Source organism: Schistocerca serialis, chromosome 3 (genome assembly GCF_023864345.2).
Source record: "Schistocerca serialis cubense isolate TAMUIC-IGC-003099 chromosome 3, iqSchSeri2.2, whole genome shotgun sequence".
Lineage (NCBI taxonomy): Eukaryota > Metazoa > Arthropoda > Insecta > Orthoptera > Acrididae > Schistocerca > Schistocerca serialis.
Window position 1 is genome coordinate 102517597 of NC_064640.1, and position 15940 is coordinate 102533536.

Sequence of the window (15940 nt, forward strand, 5' to 3'; positions counted from 1 at the left end):
TGCTTTGCTGGCTCGGCCTTGTAGTTTCTTACCCTGTCAGTAGAAGGCAGACCACCTTAGTATTTCGAAAACGATGGTAACGCTCGGTTGGTGCTAAACGGTACTGTGTGGGGTCGTCTTAAGCAATTTAGACCATAGTTGTGTTTATGGACCATTGTTAGGGGAATTTACGACATTTATTTGGTTTAGCACTTCATATCTGTTCTTTAGAGAATAAGGCGAGAGGAGGAGTTGCCATATATGTCAAAAGTTATCACTGTTTAAAAGGCTTAGATACAAAAAAGGTTTGTCTGGAGCAACGTATAGAAGCATGTGCCTGTCAACTTAAACTGAAGGATGACTCTTTTATAATTGTAACAGTATGTAGGTCCCCTTCAGGAAACTTTCATTTATTCATGGAAAACTTGGATGCCATGTTGTGCTATCTGTCACATTGGGGAAAGCAAATTATTATTTGTGGGGACTTCAATGTTGATTCACTGAAAGGAGGCAATAGGAAGAATGACCTGGAAGTCTTGCTCGGTTCTTGCAATTTAAGATATTGTAGGGAAGCAGCCTACTCACGCTGTAGTAAATTCACATCAGTTTCCATTGTGTGCCAGCCAGTCTGCTGTAACTAGCTCTGACGTCATAAATGTTGCGCAATACCTTAAAAATCAAGCAAATGACCTAAAACTTTTCTAGCATGTCAGGAATAATACTAAATTAATGTGTGTTAAATATCAGTTCGATAACTTCAGCCATTTTCGAAATTTGGACGTTTTTCTGAAAAAATCATTGGCGCAACAGAAAAGAGCTAGAGACTTCAAAATTTATGTTTAGATTCATCTTTCATAATGATTTAATAAAAACAGTACTTTGGATTTCACAAATTAAGATTTTGGTGGAAATTCATGATTTTCTGGTTTTTGTCTCAAAACTGAAGGAAGCAAGATAGATTAAGTAGGCTAATAAATAAGGCTAGGATGTTTAGATTTAAATAGGTTGGAAGTCCGCTATGACTATGAAGATGTGAAAAGTTTCTTTTGAATACCTATAAAATTATAGCGATAGCGGATCTCAAAAGGGCCAGTTCAGAGCTCATCTACTGCGTGCAGTGTAATTAAATTAATTCTCTCGCCCAAAATATTTAACTTAGCCACATCAAAATTTTACTATCAATACTTACCTGCGTGCTGAATGCACGTTTAAATTAAGAGCTTCATCGGCCATCAGCAAAAGAAGCTATAAATTATTATGTAACTTGAAGTGGTGCGTTACTAGCCCAGCGGCTAGTCGGGAGAGCCGATTTGATCAGGCGTTCCCTTAGCGTCCGCACCGCGGCTTTATATATAAGAACGTTGCGCGAGGAAGCAAGGCCCCAGCTCTCTCCAGACGCTGAATAACACGCCATCTGTGTCGGGAGTCGCGTCGCATCGGTATCACTGCTACAAACAGCCTCGGGTGCCGTATTAAGTTATTAGAGATACGCGGAACCATGAAATCATTTCAAGTGACGTGTTAATTCTGGGATGATTTTCATTAACTAGCTTCAGTTTGCGTATTGTCGTATTTTCACGTGCCGTCGCGGGACAGACATTCTACCAATTATTTAGCGTGGCGTTTGATGAAATACTCTCATCAAATTATGGCGAGCATTCTTTTTAACATTTAATTCGGACATTTATAGTTGCATCAGCGCATTAGACTTTGAACTGCTCTGTTAGGTTGTAGGGATACTTGTGTTTTTTTATCAGTGAATTTCAGAATATACTCAACTATTTTGGAAAATCGTTTTTGATTAGAAATCCCGGACACTCTCCTAATTCCTCAGAGCTATAAGCTGCAGCTATAATGGTATTCTCAGATCAAGTGGGCACTAGGAACTCTAATTACAGGCTTCACGTTTTGTTAAATCACTTTCTGGGTGCTAAAAAGTAAATAGAGAGCCAGTGTTGAGAACGGCGAAAGACAGCATTAACAACATTCTAAAAGCCTGAAACTGATTCAACATTCAAACATTTATACAGCAATTTATTTTTTACAATTTATTCGCCGCCCCACATATGGTGCATCGGCCGGGAAATCAACTAAGTGAAAGTGATTTTTAACTATTCGGATTCGCGAGTGAAATGCGATACGCAGCTGAGTAATAGAACAGTGAAAGTGTTACGTGTGCATGTGGACGACGCAATTGGATTAACAACACATCTGGATTGACGGAGCTGGCTCTGAGTCTAGCGGTGCTGCCGGCATCGCGAGAAGCCAGTCTCGCCGCATCGCAGTCGTCCGCTGGAGCAGCCGGCGCAGCGCCTGCAATTGCGGGCCACGCAAACACACAACAGCCGTCGGAGAGCCGTCTGCAGTTCAACGTGCCACGTCGCATCAGGAATCCTGGTACGCCGCGCCGGCAACGCCATACGTCGTGCAGAAGGAACTAAGTTAAGTGAAAAGCTGTTAAAAATTTTACTAACCTGCACTAAAAGACTGTCGGCGATGGAACCGCCAAAAGAAACTGAGTTTAAACTTAAATTAGAACCTATGTCTGTTGAGGGAACTGTAAATTCAGACAACGTTTCAAGTATAAACATGCATGAAAGTAGTAATGTTAAAGTGAAATATGAAGTATTGTCTCCGGACAGTAGTGTGCGAAGGGGCAATGATTCAATAATAGAGACCCCTGTAGTAAAGCAGAAAGTAGAAATTGTAAATTTATTGGATAATAGTTTCTCTGATGAATTAAAAATGAAACAGTCATCAGAGATGGTAGAGTTTAAGAAGGAGCAGTTAGATATGACTAATCAATCAGAAGTTTCATTTAGTTTTGATGATTCTGGTGTTGGAGCTAGTTTTTCGTCACCTGAGTGTGATAAAAAGCCAGCTAGTGAGCAACCCAAAGATGCTGGGGCTGTTGATCTAAATGTTATATTACAAGCAATAGCTGCCAGTCAAACAAATTTTAATATGCGGTTTGAGGCAATGGACAATAAATTAGAATCCAATAATGCTGAATTAAAGTCTGAAATAAGTGAACAGGTCAAAAGCAGTAATGCTGAATTAAAGTCTGAAATAAGTGAACAGGTCAAAAACAGTAATGCTGAATTCAAGTATGAGATTATGCCCAGCCAAACTAATTTTAATAAACGATTGGAGGTAATGGACGATACCTTCAAGGCTGGTTGCAATAAGTTGAAAGAGTTTGAATTATAAAATTGATTACAATCATGAAGATATTAAGAAAAAGGTTGCTCAACAGTTTTCTGAAATGTATAAAACAGTTAAATCCGAAGTTGCTGAGGTTCGCAAAGACTTCCAAATGGAATATGCGAAGCTGGAGCACAAGTTAACAGAAAAGATCGAGGTGGAGTCTGAACTGTGCTCAGATAGATTTAAAGATGTTAATATAAAGGTAAACATATGTCAAGCAGAAGTAAATGCAATCAAAACTGATACTACTCATATTGTACAAAGAGTAGATAATGTTGAATTGAGAGTAGAAAATATCAGTACTAACATTGCTAACATTGAGAGTAAAGTAGCTTCAGTAACTTCTGGTAATGGTAGTATACAACAAGTTGTAGCTGCAAACGCCGCTTTTATCGGGTGTCGGCAGTTCTTGCGGTTTGATCCAGATAAAAATATCCACCCGCTAGATTTCTGGAACGATTTTGAAGATGTGATTCCACCAACTTGGTCTGAACGAGAGAAAATCTCATTTATTAGAAGCCATTTAGCAGGTGACGCCATGCGTTGGTCAGCTGATGTTATGTTGAAGTGTAAAACATTAGCGGAGTTTAAAACAGCTTTCATTAATGAGTATTGGTCTAGTAATAAGCAAAATGAAGTGTTGAGAGAATTTTGGAGTGGAAAACGCTTCAATGCAGGCAAGGAATCCCTTAAAGAGTTTGCTAGGTCATGGATTTCACGTTTGTCACATTTGGAGGAAAAGCTAAAACCGGAAATGATTATACTAGGTCTTGAAGCCAAACTGCCATGGTATTGGCAGACTAGAATTATATCTGCCCCTAGAGACAATCTGGATCGTTTCATTGAGTGTCTGGAACGTGTAGAACGTGTTGCTGCCAATGAGGAGCAATCACGTAATAACAGAAATTCTAATAATAATAGTAGTAATTTTAGGAACGAGCAAAATGGCAATGTAAACATCAGAACAGTAGGTGTTCATCATCCTAAGAGAGGTAGGAATTGGAGAACTAATTATCAGAACCAACAATGGCATCCAAAGGATAATAATTTTGGGCCAAACAAAATTATGCATGTAAACCACAGTACCGAAAGCAATGCTATGCCAGCTAACTATAATGAAACTAAAGGAAACAGTAGTAGGCCGAGGCAGGAAAACTAGTTCCCGTCTATGAGGACACTGGCGCTCACCAGGCGGTTACTTTTCCTATGCCAGTAGTTACGGGAATTGGTAAGACAAATCAGAATACTCAAACTGAACAGATGGATGAAGTGTCGGTAGCATCTAAGGATACAACAGAAATATTAGATCACTCACAGTATTTGATAGATACCGTGTTAGAGACGCTTTCTAAGTGGGAAGAGAAAGAGAAGGCGCAGCAGTGTAACGATAGGGAGGAGCTACAAAATACTGAATTGACAGGTGAAGAAGCAGAAGAAATTCATGCTTATATTTACGATGAAGATGATGTGCTCGTATCTAAAGTGCCTGTGCAGGATGTTGATAATGTACTAATAGATTTAGGACAGGAGATAAGTGAGAATGTAGAGGGTAGTTTGTTGGGGGTCGATGAACCCAGTAGCTGTGACCAGTTGTCACTTGAGAAGGAAACCGACGATAATGGTGAAAGTGGTTTAGCTGTAACTAATGTTATGCCCGGTCTGGAGGCGCAGAATCGCTCAGACTACAGTAATTTGGGTTATGTTCAGCAAACTAAATGTAATGAAGTCGTGCGGTGTTTCGATTTGAAATTAATAGACCGACTGGAAAAGGCAGCTGAAAATGTCATTCAGGAAACCCCTACACACTTTGACCTAAATGTAATGAAGACAGATGTCGATCACTTTAGTTGGAGACAAATCCAAAAGGAACTATTAGATGAATTTGAGGAACCACCTGTACAACCTAGAATAAGCCACCCTATAATAATAGTGAATATGTTGGGTATCAATGTACGCTGTCTCCTAGACAGTGGAAGTGAGGTGAGTGCGATATCTCAGTCCTTCTTTGATGCATTACCTGGTAAAGACAAGCTTACAGTAATGAGGGTATCAGGACTAAGAATAATTGGTGCTACTGGCAAGGTTTCAAAAACGATAAAGCAAGAAGCTTTACTACCCTTTAACATTAATGGTAATTTAATTGATCATCCATGTTTAATTGTAAACAATCTCAGTATTGAGGTTTTAATTGGCATAGATTTCTTGTCAAGATATCAGAGTGTTGTTGACTTTGAAAGAAGCCAGTTAAAAATGGTCTTGCCAATAACCGGAGTAATTATAGTACATTTTAGTGATAAACATGTAGTAACTGATGATGGAACATGGGAGCTGCCTATACGAGTTCTGAAAAATAGGAGGTATTGGGACGAGGATGTTAATCTTGGTACAAGTAAGCTAAACACAGAAGAAGAAGAAGAAGAAGCAATTATTTTAGACAAGATAGAAGCCAAATTGCAGGAAATCGATAAAATTTCCGCCAATCAGAAGGAAGAACTGAGACAGGTTCTAAAAAGGCATCATAAGGTATTTTCAGATCGACATGGCGTGGTCAAAGGTTATGAATGAATGCTGTAGGGAGGAGGTTGTTCTGTAACCTCTACACAGTGTGGCAGCTGTGCAGTCCCAGCTGTGTGAGATCTTCTTTCCCTTTCAGGTCTCACTCATTCTTCATCTTTCCCGTCCTCAAAAATTTAGACCTTTTCTTTCCAAATACTAAAATTTTCCGTTATGACTATCAAGCTAGCATTAAGCTAATGAATGATGTAGGGAGGAGGTTGTTCTGTAACCTCTACACAGTGTGGCAGCTGTGCAGTCCCACCTGTGTGAGATCTTCTTTCCCTTTCAGGTCTCACTCATTCTTCCTCTTTCCCATCCTCAAAAATTTAGACCTCTGCTTTCCAACACATTAAATTTTCCAGTATGATTATCAATACAGCATTAAACCAATGAATGCTGTAGGGAGGAGGTTGTTCTGTAACCTCTACACAGTGTGGCAGCTGTGCAGTCCCAGCTGTGTGAGATCTTCTTTCCATTTCAGGTCTCACTCATTCTTCATCTTTCCTATCCACAAAAATTTCGACCTCTTCTTTCCAGACATGAAAATTTTCTGTCGTGGCTATCAAGCCATGAGTTATGTAACCATTCTATCTACCGATTAGTGAAGAAAAATACCTAATGTGACAAACCTAATAGTGACAAACAATAGAGAAGTATGACGTAATTAAGATACAAATGTATTTGAGTAACAATTATGTATAGTACCCTGGTAATATAGTAAGTACAAAGTGTTGTTCTATTGGAAATGATCCACCAACAGTAATTTAAAAAGATATATGAATTCATGTACAAGCAGGATCTGAAGCGGTAGTAAAAGCTAGTGTATGCATTAGAGCTAACTAAGAAATAGTAAAAGAGATTGCTTAGTGTTAGGAAAAATATGCAGATAAGTTGTAAGATTAAACTCACGTGGTGTAGCAAGGAAAGGCAGTGTAATAGAATTGAGCAGTGTTTGTGGTTGAGACGTGAAGGACACGTCCCTGAAGTATTTATAAGGTTGGAGCTGGCCATTATTTTAGTGTAGTGTGTGACAGGATACACCTACACATATTGAGGTTATGAGTTGGAGGCGCGAATGCGACCATAGGTACCCTTATGTTAGATGAGACAGAGCAGCTCATGGTGTCCTATAGGTTTAAGGAATTTAGCATTACGCTCGTCCATAATTACTTGATGCACTTTAGTGGTAGGTCTGAGAGAGACTACCTGAGGTTTCAGCGTCCGATCGAGTGGAAATGGATTGCCACGTGAGCAAACTAATCAGCTGCAATACACTATGAATATGAAATAAATGTGCTATCCTATGCTTTAAATATTAATAGAGTGAATGTTAAATAAGTACATACACTAGCAAAATAAATAAATAACATACTGACAGACGTGAAACATTATTTTAGCTCGGCATAAATACACTTCAAAGTAAGTAAGTACCTAATTGCAGATGTGGAACTGACAACAGCAGAGGACCAATAAGTGGATTTAGTAGTCAACTAAACGTAGTGTGTTTTGAACACTCACAACTGTACTATTACCACAAGTTACTCACATGTACAAAGAAGCTGAGAAAACAACCACTAATCATACTCATACTATCTCTAAGAATAAGGTAATCAAAGATGAGTCAGTTAAGTGCTTAAAATACAAATGTATCAGGAATGTACCGAGCATTGGTTCAGTGTTCCGGCCCAGAAATGACAAATTCAGATTAAATAAGATTTATGATTGTATGCCTTAGGAGCATAAATTTTCTCTAGTATATGACTAAAGGCGTTTTGAGCCATTTGTTTAATGATTTTATGACAGTTAAGTAACCGTAAGAGTAAAATTGAAAACGTTCTGTTAACTTTGTTCCAGCAAAATATTGAAGGATAAAATATATATATCCCCATTTCATTGTGGCCCACCCATAGATATTAAGTGAACAGAGTCTGAGGCACTCTTTTTGTTTGTTCTACAGGACAAACCAGATAATGGCAGCCTGGTAGCTGCGTGAAAGCATGGAGTGACTTGGACACAACTCACAGTGACCCCTCCCCTTTCCCCCAGGTAATTTAGAGAGAACGTGAAGGACGCACACCATAGCAACTTCCCCCCCTCTACCCTTGTGAATGGAAGTGTAGGACGCCAGCCAAAGCGGCTACAACCACGTGTGTAAAAATTATTTGTGAACTTTTCTTTCAGGTTTAGAAAAGACTGCTAAGAGATAATCATCTGTTAATGTATCATGTTATTTTCTTTGAATTTGTCTATGTAAAAATGTATTTAATGTATTTAATGGATCTAAGATTTTCATAATTTTTCAATTTGTATGTGTTTGTTTGTCTAAGGCAATATGTATGCCAAAATATTTCATTGACTTTGCTTAAAATTTTGAGTAATGACATTGTTTAAAAGGCAGTGAACATGCCCACAATTTAAATAATTAATGTAGGTAATCAGTTTTCTTTAATGTTTCTACATGTTTATATTTCAATTTTGATTTTTCATAGGGATTTAAACTGTACTCTTGCTTCCCTTTTTGTAATTAAATTTTTTTTCTCATTCATTAACATTCATAAAAAAAAATTAAGTAGAGGGTGATGTAGGGAAGCAGCCTACTCACGCTGTAGTAAATTCACATCAGTTTCCATTGTGTGCCAGCCAGTCTGCTGTAACTAGCTCTGACGTCATAAATGTTGCGCAATACCTTAAAAATCAAGCAAATGACCTAAAACTTTTCTAGCATGTCAGGAATAATACTAAATTAATGTGTGTTAAATATCAGTTCGATAACTTCAGCCATTTTCGAAATTTGGACGTTTTTCTGAAAAAATCATTGGCGCAACAGAAAAGAGCTAGAGACTTCAAAATTTATATTTAGATTCATCTTTCATAATGATTTAATAAAAACAGTACTTTGGATTTCACAAATTAAGATTTTAGTGGAAATTCATGATTTTCTGGTTTTCGTCTCAAAACTGAAGGAAGCAAGATAGATTAAGTAGGCTAATAAATAAGGCTAGGATGTTTAGATTTAAATAGGTTGGAGTTCCGCTATGACTATGAAGATGTGAAAAGTTTCTTTTGAATACCTATAAAATTATAGCGATAGCGGATCTCAAAAGGGCCAGTTCAGAGCTCATCTACTGCGTGCAGTGTAATTAAATTAATTCTCTCGCCCAAAATATTTAACTTAGCCACGTCAAAATTTTACTATCAATACTTACCTGCGTGCTGAATGCACGTTTAAATTAAGAGCTTCATCGGCCATCAGCAAAAGAAGCTATAAATTATTATGTAACTTGAAGTGGTGCGTTACTAGCCCAGCGGCTAGTCGGGAGAGCCGATTTGATCAGGCGTTCCCTTAGCCGTCCGCACCGCGGCTTTATATATAAGAACGTTGCGCGAGGAAGCAAGGCCCCAGTTCTCTCCAGACGCTGAATAACACGCCATCTGTGTCGGGAGTCGCGTCGCATCGGTATCACTGCTACAAACAGCCTCGGGTGCCGTATTAAGTTATTAGAGATACGCGGAACCATGAAATCATTTCAAGTGACGTGTTAATTCTGGGATGATTTTCATTAACTAGCTTCAGTTTGCATATTGTCGTATTTTCACGTGCCGTTGCGGGACAGACATTCTACCAATTATTTAGCGTGGCGTTTGATGAAATACTCTCAAATTATGGCGAGCATTCTTTTTAACATTTAATTCAGACATTTATAGTTGCATCAGCGCATTAGACTCTGAACTGCTCTGTTAGGTTGTAGGGATACTTGTGTTTTTTTATCAGTGAATTTCAGAATATACTCAACTATTTTGGAAAATCGTTTTTGATTAGAAATCCCGGACAATCTCCTGATTCCTCAGAGCTATAAGCTGCAGCTATAATGGTATTCTCAGATCAAGTGGGCACTAGGAACTCTAATTACAGGCTTCACGTTTTGTTAAATCACTTTCTGGGTGCTAAAAAGTAAATAGAGAGCCAGTGTTGAGAACGGCGAAAGACAGCATTAACAACATTCTAAAAGCCTGAAACTGATTCAACATTCAAACATTTATACAGCAATTTATCTTTACAACTTAACCGCCGCCCCACAATATGACATTAATTTTCCTACTTCGGTAGTAAAGGACAGCAGCATATTGATAGATAACACTTTTATAGACCAAGATAAGTTTAAAAACATAAATTCGTGTCCTATTGAAAATGGTTTTTCTGATCATGGTGATCAGTTAGTTACAGTATAAGACATATCTCCATTCCGTAATTCAAAACTACCCTCCAAGATTGTGCATTCAGTTAATGACTCAACAATTAGAAACTTCAGGGAAAATCTTCAGCAGTTAGACTGGGATGAGGTGTACAAGGAACCCGATGCTAATTTAAAATGTAACTTATTTCATGATACACTTGTAAGAGAATTTGAAAATTGTTTCCCCAAGAAAGTAGTTAAATCTAATTATAAGAAACCATGCAAAAATCCTTGGCTTACTAAAGGAATAAAAATATCTTGTAACCACAAAAGGGAACTGTGTCTAACAACAAGAAAGAGTAATGACCCAGAAACAGCCAAATATTATAAAAACTACTGTGCTACATTAAGAAAAGTTATTAAAAAGTCCAGAACCATGTGCATCATGTCTGAGATTAATACCTCTGATAACAAAATCAAAACAATTTGGATTATTATTACAAGGGAGACAGGGCAACCAAGAGTACAGGATGATGGCATTACCATCAAAACGAATGGAAACTTGACAAACAACAAGCTGGAAGTCGAAAACATTTTGAATAATCATTTTTTAAATGTTATAGAGAAAATAGGATCTAAATGTTCATTAGAAGAAGCAAGGCAGTTAGTGGAAGAGGCCTTACACACACCATTTGACACAATTGAAATTCCACCCACCTCTCCTTCTGAAATTAGGAAGATAATAAACTCTCTCAAGAATAAAAGCTCACATGGAATTGATGGCATTTCCAGAGGGATAATTCCCAAGAGATAAGTGGGATTCTTAGCCACATATGTAATAGCTCTCTGAAGCAGGGTATTTTCCCAGATAGACTGAAGTATGCCATTGTTAAACCACTGCATAAAAAAGGGGATACGTCTGATGTCAACAACTACCGTCCAATCTCTCTTCTGACTGCCTTATCCAAAATTCTTGAAAAAGCAATGTATTGTAGAGTAGCTTCACACCTTTGTAAAAATAAAGTTTTAATAAAATGGCAGTTTGGTTTCTAGGAAGGTTTTTCAACGGAAAATGCTATATATACTTTTGCTAATGAAATATTAAATGTTCTGAGTAACTAGAAGCCACCCGTTGTGATTTTTTGTGATCTCTCAAAGGCTTTTGATTGTGTAAATCATGGAATACTTCTAGATAAGCCCAAGTACTGTGGTATGAATGGGACAGCGCTCAAATGGGTGAAATCATACCTAACTGGAAGAGTGCAGAAAGCTGAAATAAGCAGTTCACATAATATGTAAAAAACTGGTGATTTCACAAACTGGGGAACAATCAAGAATGGGGTGCTGCAAGGTTCAGTCTTGAGTCCTCTGCTGTTTTTAATATATATTAATGACTTGTCATTCTATATTCATGACAATGCAAAGCTGGTACTTTTTGATGATGATACAAGTATAGCTATCACACCCAACAGACAAGAATTAACTGGTGAAATTGTAAATGAAGTTTTTCAGAAAATCATTAAGTAGTTCTCTGCAAATGGGTCTCATTAAGCTTTGACAAAACACAGTACATACAGTTCCACACAGTAAATGGAATGACACCATTAATAAATATAGCCTTCGATCAGAAATCGGTAGCTAAGGTATAATATTCCAAATTTCTAGGTGTATGCATTGATGAGGGGTTGAGCTGGAAAAAACACACTGAAGATCTGCTGAAACGTTTGAGTTCAGCTACTTATGCTATTAGGGTCATTGCAAATTTTGGCGATATACATCTCAGTAAATCAGCTTACCACGCCTATTTTCATTCTCTGCTTTCGTATAGCATCATATTCTGGGGTAACTCATCATTGAGTAAAAGAGTGTTCATTGCACAAAAGCATGTAATCAGAATAATTGCTGGAGCTCATCCAAGATCATCCTGCAGACACTTATTTAAAGAGCTAAAAATCTTCACTGTAGCATCACAATATATATATTCTCTTATGAAATTTGTTATTAACAATCCGAACTAATTCAAAAGTAATAGCAGTGTACATGGCTACAACACTACTCAAGGTTAAATCTAACTTTGGCTCAGAAGTGGGTAAATTATGCTGCCGCGAAAGTCTTTGGTCACTTACCTAATAGCATCAAAAATCTGACAGATAGCCATATAGCATTTAAAAGGAAATTAAAAGAATTTCTTAATGGCAACTCCTTCTACTCATTAGATGAATTTCTGGATATAGTAAGTGGGTAATCTCCCCAATCCCCACAAAAAAATTGAAAATATTAAGTGTCATGTAATATTTTGTGTAATGTAATATCTTATATAGACACCTTTTATTAACCTGACACGTTCCACATCATTACGAAGTGTCGTATTCATGATCTATGGAGCAAGTTCTAATCTAATCTATCTTAGTGGAACAGATGTACTGGGGGATCAAAAAGTCAGTATAAATTTGAAAACTGAATAAATCACGGAATAATGTAGATAGAGAGGTACAAATTGACACACATGCTTGGAATGACATGGGGTTTTATTAGAACAAAAAAAATGCAGACGTTCAAAATGTCCGACAGATGGCGCTTCATCTGATCAGAATAACAAAGTAAGACAAAGCAAAGATGATGTTCTTTACAGGAAATGCTCAACATGTCCACCATCATTCCTCAACAATAGCTGTAGTTGAGGAATAATGTTGTGAACAGCACTGTAAAGCATATCCGGAGTTATGGTAAGGCATTGGCGTCGATGTTGTCTTTCAGCATCCCTAGACATGTCGGTCAATCACGATACACTTGCGACTTCAGGTAACCCCAAAGCCAATAATCGCACGGACTGAGGTCTGGGGACCTGGGAGGCCAAGCATGACGAAAGTGGCGGCTGAGCACACGATCATCACCAAATGACGCGAGCAAGAGATCTTTCACGCGTCTAGCAATATGGGGTGTTTTTTATTTTTGTTCTAATAAAACCCCATGTCATTCCAAGCATGTGTGTCAATTTTTACCTCTCTATCTACATTACTCTGTGGTTTATTAAGTTTTCAAATGTGTTATTGACTTTTTGATAGTAAAAGTTCTAGTATCTGGGCCCAGTTGACCGTGTGATTCATTTACGATCTTCGTGTTCTGTTGTGTGAATTTGTTACATTCGTGTTTTAAAACGTGTAGCTCTTCTAGTAACACTGCAATGATTTTGCTTGAACAACAGCCCTCGTATAGTTTTCGATCTATATCATCCCAACTGCATTTGTTGCAGAACCATACTTCACGTTTCGGATCTGCATTAACATTATAGTTTTAAATATCGCGCACGTTACACCTTTAATTGCAAGTTTCTTGCAGTAGCGGGGATCCGAGCTTAATTTGCACTCGATTCGTCATAGGACGATGTAGACGCCTCACATGTGTAATTCTCATCTTTCAGCTTTTTCTCTATGCCAGTGATGCCTATTACTATATTGTCCATATGGGAGTCCGTGCGACGGTATGTTTGTACGATTATCCGGTATGAACGGTTTCTTAAACGCGAAATTTAAAACTTCGACTTCCCTTTTGCTGTCTTCTCTGCCACACCAGACTGTTCGACTTGTGACTGGGTAGATGCCTTAGAACCACCCAACGGTATTACGTAGGACCAGACTTTTCTTGGGTTCTTGAGCAGATCTTTTGCTAAGGTATCGCTTATCGATCTTTCTGTAGACAGTCGAATCTCTTAAGCTTTGCCTATCACCATCCGCGCATTCTCTTTTGAACCGAGAGTGCAACAACCTTTCCTCCCTAAGCGTTTTCCAAATTTCGTTGTTAAATCACGTTGCGTCTTTTCGTCTTTAATCCATACGTCTTCAGAGCACGATTTACAATCTGTTGAAACTTTGCCCATAATTCCTCTATGTCCATCACACTGGAACTAAGTGATGCCAATTCATTGTCTAAGTGAGGTGTTAACAACTGCATATCTGCTCTTTCTAGCAGAAATACTCTCCTAGCCTTCTTGACTAATTTATTCACTTTAGTAACCATAGTCGCTATAATGACATCGTAACTACTAATCCCCTTCTCTATATTGATGCTGTCGATAAGTCAGACCTCTTTGTAGCTACAAAGTCTAAAATATTTCTATTGCATGTGGACTGTCGAACTAGATTCCCAAGACAGTTTTCGGGAAATGAGTATTGCATGATCTGCATATTTACGCGTCACTGACCATAGACATCCTCTTAATGACTCTCAAACCATCACAGCGGAATCAGATGGCCAGTAAAAACATCTAACAATTAACTTGGTTTCACCTAAACCTGCTATACATGACCAGATGATGGAAGTGACCGTAAATGCATTTCCCATTTACTGTCGCTCCTATCAGCTACTGCGCCGAGTGTCAACTTAGTTTGCGCGAATAATACACCCCCCCCCTCCCCCTCCCCCCTATGGCGTCTAATCTGTCTTTCCGATGTATGTTCCATGACTTGTTAAATACCTCAGAGCTTTCTAATTCGTGTTTCAGACCGCTCACGGTCCCGAAAATAATTTCAGCACGAGAACTTTCTTGGATGGTAGTACATTCGGGAATTTTGTTACGAATACTTCGACAATTCACTGATAAAGTTTTGACAGCCGAAGTGGCTTTACTCTGAACACACTCTGATTTCGCTATCTGCATATTGTGTGGCAAGTGTTCATCTGAGTACCTCAAACTACTGCCTAGTCTAAAAAGAAAAATCGTGTGCACTCCACAAGTACTCTGCTACTTGAGTAGCTGCGTCCCTTCCTTAGTGTAGTACATCCCTGACCTATTAAGAGGAGTCCTACAAATCCCTCCCCAATAACGCAGGTCTAGAAATCTGCAACCAAGACCGTCACAGAGTCAAGAAAGCCTTCAGTTGAGATGTCTTCTTTAAACATCTCTCAACATAACTAGTCAGGCTGGATTCTAGAAGTCGGTCAAGGGAGGGGGGTGGGGGGGACTAATGGGGGGAGTTTAGGAGATCTACAAACATTCTTTTTCTTGCAAAATCATATACAAAATTAATATTGAAGTCACCACATATAACTAATTTTTTGGCACTTCCTACAAAGTGAACCAAGAATCCTCTCTAGTTTGGGCAGAAATGATCTGAAGTCAGAGTTAGGGGACCTATAAACAACATCAATTGCAAGTTTAGTTCCACTAAATTCAGCAGGCCCTTCACACATTCAAATATCTGTTCAGTGCAGTGCTGTGATACGTCTATGGAGTCAAATGGAATACTGTTTTCTACGTACATGACCATTCCCCCACTCTGCAAGGAACAACTTGAAAAACAGCCAGCTAATCTGCATCCTGGTAAAGGAAGCCTCTGAATTGCCAAATTATTTAAGTGGTGCTCTGATATACCAATAATGGCAGAGTCAACATCTACAAACAGTTCACTAACTTTATCTCTAATACCTCTTATATTTTGATTAAATATGATAATTCCTTCTCTGTTTGGGTGCCTGACCTTTGAAGGTGATTCCTTTGCTGGAGGGACTTCCTTTAAGCAGGTATACCTATCAGCTGACTTCAATCTGAAAAAGGTGCAACTGGCACCACTGTAATGTGAACCATGTCTTCACCAGCCCCATAGTAATGCACCTAACAGCAGCATTAACATGAGGCCGATCATGGTGCTGAAATACACCACTGCCATATATATATACACTGCTGGCCACCGTAAATGCAACACCCTGAAGGAAGCATCCGAATCAAGTGAAATTTACACCATGGGTTTGCAGCGATGAGATATGCAACTGATTAGAATTTCAGCGCAGACGCACATCACGCGCGGCTGTGGCGCCACCTCATAGCGCCATTTATGGCTTGGCGATTTCGACGAGTGTACGTTCGGCACGTGTGTTTACCTTGTGGTTGTTTCACAAGACGATCAGTTATGCCTTGTAGACAACAGCGAACATCATTTGATCAAGTATCAGAGTTCGACAGAGGAAGCATAGTGGCTTACCGAGATCGTGGATTATCATACAGAGAAATCGCTAGTCGTGTTGGA